At 39.6% G+C, this 8518-nt stretch overlaps 1 long non-coding RNA gene across 1 annotated transcript; it reads left to right on the forward strand.

The window, feature by feature from the left end:
• Positions 1–252: 252 nt before the first annotated feature.
• On the forward strand, positions 253–7916 carry LOC147872432 (uncharacterized). Its single transcript, XR_015537430.1, has 5 exons — positions 253–421; positions 876–1036; positions 1265–1403; positions 1851–2026; positions 6840–7916. It is a non-coding gene; the product is annotated as an uncharacterized LOC147872432 (long non-coding RNA).
• Positions 7917–8518: the final 602 nt, after the last annotated feature.

The raw sequence follows: 8518 nt of genomic DNA on the forward strand, positions 1-8518 counted from the left end.
GATCGGGAGATATTTGCCTTTTCAAAAATAATAACTTCCGCCCTCTGTGCGGGTTGGCGCTTGTGGTGGGTCTCCATGTTTCCGCACAGAGGACGCTACCGTTTATTTTTCGTCTTTCGAGCTTCGTTTTATTCTCTACGACCATTTACGGTCTGAGGCTGACACTCCGTCCCGCGATTTGTTTTCATTCGATTGAATCATTGATTTTTCGCTGCTCGTAGTATTTTTGCTTCCAGTGTTTTATTACTGGACGTATAATTTTATCTGCCCCTTAGTCATCTCTGCCGACACGCGTTGGATGAGTTTATCATCTTTGCCTTTCCCAGCATGCTCCGCGAAACTTGTTTCCAACGAACAAGTTGTGTTTTTTCCGTTAGTCTGTCTCCTGCTCCGGTACAGCGCGTATGTACGCTGTCTTTACGTAAGTTGGGGCTTTAGTCGGCCATTTTGATATTACGTCTCAGCTTGTGTTTGCTTTATTTCTCGATTTATTCGACAGCCAAAAAGTCGTTGAAGCTTTCGTGGTGGTAGTACGAGTCTTTAAATAATGCAGGCGATTTCGTGATAGTGAAAATACTAACCGATTTTCTCTAGAATTTGCAAACGTCTTTGAGTTAGATTTTATTAACCCTTGCACCATTGAAAATGTAATCCTGGAATCTGAAGCGAAAATAATAATAATAAATTCTTATTGTGTGGATTTCCACCTCTTTTGTCATTCACTGTACGTGTAATGTAAGCACAAATCGATGAAAATTGTAATATTGATTATAATTGACTCCTGGATTTGACCTTATCATAATGAATACAGATTTAACCTGGTCGGATAGATAACGACCCTGACTTATCGGCATTTCTTTCTGGCGGCTTTACAGGTGAATTACGTCGCTTTTCCATGGAGAAAGTGGAGTGATATAAGATCGTCTATATATTTTTCTCTAGGACTGTGACACGCTCATGCGAGAGTACATGTGTCCTGTTGTGTGTCCTCGGGTGCTTCGTCCTGTACAACGCGAACCCGCTTAAGTCATTCAAGGTGAGTTGCATGAAATATTCCAGCCTCTGAAATAGAGAGTTCTGAAAGTACGTTGAGAGAAAAACTTATATTGCGTGCTGTTCCCGATAAAACGTGACTTGGCCTACGTCACACAAGACAAGATGGCTGAAATGACGTTGCAACACTGAACTAGGTATTCTGAGATATTATTCTATTTTACGTTTTGATTGTTCTGTGATTCTGCCCATGCATTCCGTCTCCTTCTAGGTCAGTGTTAACAACCACGTGACACTCGTTCAAGACTTGAGGTTTACGGAGCGGTGAGGATGACGGCCGCTTACATCGTGAGGTCGCTAACACGTCAACCCGAAAATTATATTACAGCAGCAGCGAACTAAGGACTCCGGTGAGATATTGTCAGATAATGCCCACTGATCAAGTTTCAGAGCGTACGTACTGAGCCATGCCTCATGGCTCGAAGTGGCTTATCTCCCCTCTCTAAGTTCTTTGGAGTCGGCGGGTTCGAGACCCTGATCAGACAGCAGGGCAGTTAGGACAGTCTGTGTGTGTCCGCCGGAGAGATAACGACTCGAGGAGAAAGTCGGAAGGCAAGTCAGGGTTTGTGGGGGTTGAGTTGGGCGTCTGGAGTTGGATACCAAGCCGGAGTTATTCGAAGTAGTTTCATTTGGTTTTCTTTTGACTTTTCACCGCTTTACCTCCACCCCCCAAGCCGTACCACCTCCCGGCCTGGGACGATCGTGGCCTCAGTAACGTAATCTGGCAATTTCCTCCTCGGGGGGTTCAGTACAGAAGCGACGTAATTATAAATTCTTGTCATTATGTCTGCTTTGAGGTGATTGGCGGAGCCCCCTTCACATTCACGGTGATTATGATATCATCATTCTTCATCGCCGTCGTGAACCTCTGAACCTGAAGATTTTTCCACGTCTCGCTCCTGGACGCTGCTCTGTGACGTCGTCTGGCTCGATACGTCTCAAACGATGAGGCACCAGTGAGCGATGGACTCGGGTGAGTACGGTGATGTATTATTTCAAGGTCGATTCAAAATTATAATGACTTTCGTAGATAGTGTTCTGTGGGAAATTAGAAATTATTATGTCTCGACGGTAATGTAGTGTCTGAGTAAAGCCTGGTCTGCGTGGATGGGATTTCGCGAAGGTACCGATATCGCCAAAATCAAAGAATGTTTGAAACCCCCCTACGTACGGTAAGGAATCGAGTTCTTTTATGAGTTGGAAACAGAAAGGAAAAGTTACAGATCATTTGAGAATTGGAAAAGGAGAAAATGCAGACAATCGCAGAGACGTGATAGACACGCACACTTGCGGTATGAGACCAGTTTCTTGCGTCTCTCTTGATGTAAACATGTACGGCAGTCATCCTGTAGCTGAAAGTCGTTTAACTGGTCAAAGCCTTTCTCTTCGTGTATAGACACAGAAATTTTAAAAAACTGACTGGTCGTCCTTACGTCATTTCTGTTGGATAAATTTCGTAAGGAAATGCTGTTGGTGTTAGGTGGACCGAGTATTGCGTACGGAGTCTGTATTGATTTGGATTAGCCGTCTACCAGGGACGCGACTGAGTAGGCGTCCTTTACGCGGTAATGGAATTAGACAGAGCTGTTAGAATGTAGCGCTGTATAGAGCAGAGTTTCCCAAAATATGGAGAAACATTTTCAACATCCTTTGCTTGATTGAGGTAGTCATCAGAACGAAGTATCGTTCTGCGTTGTATCCCGAAGGATGGTGATGGAATACAGGAGCGTAGACCAAGAGGAAGTGCGTTGATATTCAAGTCCACTTGTAGCAACACAGTAGAGATATATATTGAATTAAAGCTACACCAGTTTACAGTATCTCGAGTCAGAAAACTATGAAGGCGTAATTTATAACAGTTATAATTACTCTTCGCTAATAAAAATTGCAGTTTTGTCGACTTTCAGTTTATTCTGTGTATAGTAATATAAAATATCGTCAAATTGAGTACCTAATCTATTTTCCTAATCAATGAAATTCCTCTGTTATGGAAACTGAAGGGTTACAACTGCAAGGAAACCGAAATTTGAGTCTATCGTGAGTCACTGCAGTCTGATTCACATCTCTAGATACTCTTTATACAAAAACACAGTTAATATTAAGTCTCACCGCTACTAAATCTTCTGAAATAATTCATTCCCTTCTTAAGAGGTTTCATAACTTAACTTTTTGTGTGCTCTTTGAAATGTAAAAAATAAGCATCATTAACCCCATGAAGCCGTAGGTCGTCTGAATAATATTTAAGAATTCAGTCTACCGCGAAGAAAACACAACTCTTCACCATTACGAAGATCAACTGGTTAACGCTGTTTAAGGAAATGATCGCTGTTTATTCCGAGAATCATACAAAAGCCATAAATATTAAAGGCATCATAATTAAAACACTTGGTACATACGTTGAAGTAAACTTTCAGAATTGAACTACTTGGTATTTAGCATTCTCTGTTGAAGGCTTAATGTACCGTTTACAAACTTTTTTCTTTATCAGTATTACTTCGCCCCACTCGCTTGTAAATAATCTTCTTGAATCTCTTTCCCTAAGTGTTTACAAGTTCGGATTGTCTTACAGAGTGAGAAACGAAGTATTACGCCTGTCTAAATGATCAAGAAATATTATAGGACTGTTAACTTAGTTGGAACATCTCTCTCTCTGTCTGTCTGTGTTTTTAATAAGTTCCGAAGATTAGGATGGGTTGACACTCAGGTTACAATAAATTGGTTCATCTATTCTCGACAGATTCTGACGATTTTAGGACCGCGTTCAGGTGTGTGTTGCTCTAAAATCCAGTCGTTCCTCAGCTCGAATATTTGTTGCGCCATTGAATACTGCCTCGAGAATAATAACAAAACTTGAAGAAGTCGCTGTTTCCAGCACTTCGTGTCCCATTTGATAAGTTGAACACGTGTACGTGTTCAGTACGAGAAAGAAATTGCTGCCGTGTTTGAAAACATGTTTTAAGCTGGAAGAAAACAGCAGATAGTCTCAATAAATGCACTGCGTGAATGGAATTCTTAGGAATATTACACATTCTCCAACTTTGTCGCATTGCTCATATCACGTGTAACCATGGATTAAATTCCTTGTAGAATCGAATTCAGACAAATAATTATCTTTTTCTGTTATTTCGTGCAATGAACTGTTGACCTTCGTTGAAAGAGTGCGTCTTAATGCACTTCCATAAAATTCTCCGCTGTTCATGGAGACGCCGTCAAAAAATTATGCAGTACTTGAAAGAATTGGCACAATGGCGGCGTGACCTGTTTATTTGACCCTAGGGATCCGTGTAATGTTTGCCCAAGTGCATGGTAACAAATTAAACATGTCTGTGCGCACGGGCGTAATATCGAAAGTCAATTTTGGAGCTACCTGCCTTGTCCAATGCCTAATCCATTCAGAATTTGTTGTCCTAGATGCATGCAAGTTTAAATTTATGAATATTCTTAATCGTGGCTTTGTACTTTTAATACATAAATTAATAACGAGGGTCATGGCTGATAGTACCAATGGAAGGTAACAGATAGTGACATACAGTTAATATCGAATTTGACGAAAATCGGTCTGTGTAATGTTAGTAGTACGTGTTAGAAACGAAGAGTATTGACTACGAATGGTTGTTTGGAAATGGGGGGCACGTTTTGACCTTAAGGTCGTATCGCAAGGCCGGTATCCATCCGATATTCCAGCAAGCTTCTGGTAGCGTCGGACATCATCGTACATATACGTGCGTTCGACTGTGAGTTATACAGTAGCTGTGCATGGTCCCAGATCAAAATAACTCTTTAAAGCAAATATTATTGTTATTATTATTATTATTATTATTATTATATGTCCAAATTTCTGTAATAATCAGTGAGACTTTAATTTCTATTTTTATCGTATGCGTGTATATCATTATTAATTATTTTAGAAAGAATTTATTTTATTGAAATGACACCAGATGCCATACAACTTTTTTTTTTAAATTTTACATGCTTTGCCATCGATATGACCATCAAAGGTAGTCTTGCGAATTTCTGAGGTGGGAGTTAGAAGCTGACAATAGGCTCAGCCAGTCAAATTATCCGCCTTGAATGGAAAGTTCAGCGTAGTGTTCACAAAATCCCGTCACTGGTGTCTTTCCTGAGCTATATTAATCCATTTCGCAAACTTGAAAAGTATTTCCGTAAGAACAATTTTAATATTATCCTCCCAGTTACACCTAATGTTGTAGAATGGAACATTAATGCTCACCAATCTTTAGCCCTGAGGATGGAAGAAATATGTTCCTCGGAAATATTTGTTACTCCACATGATACTTGAACGAATAATATCTGATTTCTTTAAATCCGGGTCGTATGAGGCCGCCTAATGGCACAGTCGCATGAGTCATTACATCCAGACTCTATATCCTCTGCAATATGTCAATTTTAAAAGAGATTATTCTTGTTTAATGTTTCACGGACTAATCACATTTCTGTTCCTTTTTTGAGTCTCTCATATCTTTGTAAACTTTTCCGCATAAAATGATTATTATCCAATTTATTTTAAATCGAATATTGAAAAATTACACCCGTATCTGTTTTGCCAGAGCATGGGATTATGAACGTGTGGACGTCATTCTCTGTTCCGTAATACGTCGTTACTGGTCAGATGTTTACCGCAGGTCGCAGTAACCCCGTACCCGTTTAACCGTTGAGCACACTGGCTAGAACCTGGTGCTGTTGGAATGTCTTGGTGTAGATAGAAATCACTGTCTTCCTTTGATGTATGGTCCCTCATCGCGCACGTAGTCTGTTTAATGATCGGTCAGGGTTAGTTACACAGATCAGGAGAGTTGGGTAAGTAAACATACAAGAAATAAATATTGAGTTGTCCTACTCGATAGGTTTCGGGTTCGAATCTCTCCCCGTCGACAGACAATCGTTAGAGATCTTTCTCGTGCTTTTTAATATTCTGAAGCATATTTTAAGACACATTAAATGTAGACAACTATCGCTTTATTCAATGTAATTTCAAGTTCATCTTTTAGAAGAATCCTGCCATCTTATGGTGTATAACGGGCAAAATTTTGAGACTAATAAATTGCCCGCTAAGAATGACGGCAAAAATGTAAAGTAGTAAACAATAATAATCATAATAATTATCCGATTAGACCCAACATCTCTTAGCAGCGTTACCATGGCAACGGTTATTTATAAATGTTATCCCGTAAGGTCCAAAATCACTTGGGAGCAAATAATCATAACCGAAGAATGTTTTATGAATGTCTTTTGTGATGTTGCGTCATCACAAGGGCCCACCATCATCGCTGTTATGATGGAGGTAGCAATATCACTTCCTAAACGTCGGTAAACTTAATCATCACAATCACCACAGTGAGAAAAGGAGATAACAATTTACACGCAGATTGAAGATGTAAGGCACAAATTTCTATCTTGCGAGGCCGAGGCGTAGTGTCGGGACAGATAATACCCGCATCCCCCCGCCCCCCCCCCCAAGCTGCTTTTAATAAGTGCTTTTTCTATAATTAGTCTAGCATTTCAGAAAAGAGTGTGTTGTGTTTAGGAGATAACTTTCAACCAAGCTGTTTGTATGTTCTAATCAAAATAACGTTGATCATGAATTTAGAATCTTTTGTCTTCTAGTCTGATAAATAAAAGTTGTAAATATTAATGAACAACACACTGTTATGTTTAAATTTGGTTTGCTATCATCGTAATTAATGTTAATAAACTGTTAAATAATATGGAGCTTCAGACCCTACATATAAATTCTTGTCATTATATGGGTCATTGTCTGGTTTCAGGAGAAAGGCGAGTGAATTTTCGTGGTTCCGAAACTCAGAGGAGGATCTTCATGGCATTTTCACCCGTGCGGTTGCGTCTACACGCTCCGGGGAACCCGGAGTTCCTCAGCCGCTTCCACCCGGACGCTGCACTCTTGTCGTGTTTCCAGTGTCGGCGGTCATCTCTCCGGCATATTTCGTTTCTACCATCTTTGCTGGCGAGTAAAACGAATTACTTTAATTTTAAATTAACACACGACTAACGCCTGGGGTGCAGGGGTTAAACTCCTTCCAATGTTCCTTAATTTTGAGTCTCCAATTAATGTTTTGCTTGTTTCCATCCCTTGAGCAAAATGAATTCAGATTCTTTCTATTAACTCTCCTTCTTCTTTCTTTTCTTCTCTTTCGCCTTCTTCCTACCCTCAGAGGATAGACGGGTTAGTGTAGAGTTGTAGCTGCATGCATTCTTAACCACTAACAACATCATCGACCCTGCAGTCCAGCCGCTGCGCTGCAACGGAGTATCAGCGGAATCCAGCAAAGACGCAGTTAGTTTGCCCACAATATTAGAAATGTTGAGGGTGTGAGGTCACAGACCATGCGTTAAGTTGCAGTGGTAGGCTTCGGTAAAGCATATATAGAAGATTTCCAGATTTTAAAAAGTGGGGATTTTCTGTTTTGATGATCTGAGTAACGGCTAGCTTTTCAAGTTAAGTAATTTTGAGGTGACTTAAGCGTCTGCTAACACAAACTATAAAGCGGGGAAGATTTTCAATTTGGAAAATTTCATGGGGCTGAAAACTACATTATCGTTGTTTATTTACATAGCTTTGCCCTTAGATTACAATCATATTGCAGGACAGACGTACAGTCCAAATTCGACCACCTCTAACGTAGACAAAGTTCATTCAGTGAAAGTAATTGAGAAATGATTGAAATTTTATAATATCGTAGGCATCGGTACTAGGACACTAAAGTGTGGATTGATGGGAGATTGACACTGAAATTAGGGACGAGACGTAGTGGACAACGAAATCACATGCAAATTAAGTGTGAATAAAATAATACAGGCTTTTTGAAGCCGAAATAATTGAAACGCCGCCACTGAGATTTTAAATGAAGTTTTCAGATTGTTATAATTGTTATTTAATAAATAAATAAATAAATAACTTGTACTTTTATTTTTTCCGATTGTAGAAACATCGAAAACTGTAACACTTGCTTGTATACCTCTTGTTTCCATCTCTCTTTATAACAGGTAGAAGAACGACATATGTCACTATTTCGTCTTTAAATTTTCGCATTTGAGTTGACTTTCAATGAGATCAGATTTTAACAGCAGCTAAAATTTCCAAGACTTGTTACATTATAATTATTAATTATAGAGTAGCGTACTAGCAAATTAAAGTGTGCATTGATGACAAACCAAAAGTTCTCAATTGGATTTAAATCTAGCGAGTTTGGTGGCAAAAATACAACTTTGCATCCGACACTTTCTATTAATTCCCTTGTTCTTTCAGAGTTATGAAAGCTCGCATTGTCAAGTCATTTGCAAAGAACGTCGCTCATATTATATATAAATCAAATAATACAGAAGTCATAGAGAGCCTCCCCCCCCCCCCAAAAAAAAAGAAGTCAACTAAAATTGCTCATTGCTTTGTGAATGGAGGTAGCGCGTAGCTCTGAAACGTGAGTGAACT

The sequence above is a fragment of the Zootermopsis nevadensis genome, unplaced genomic scaffold (assembly GCF_977971745.1).
Source record: "Zootermopsis nevadensis isolate Lab colony 2312 unplaced genomic scaffold, Znev_1.0 Znev_ptg000028l, whole genome shotgun sequence".
NCBI classification, from domain to species: Eukaryota; Metazoa; Arthropoda; class Insecta; order Blattodea; family Termopsidae; genus Zootermopsis; species Zootermopsis nevadensis.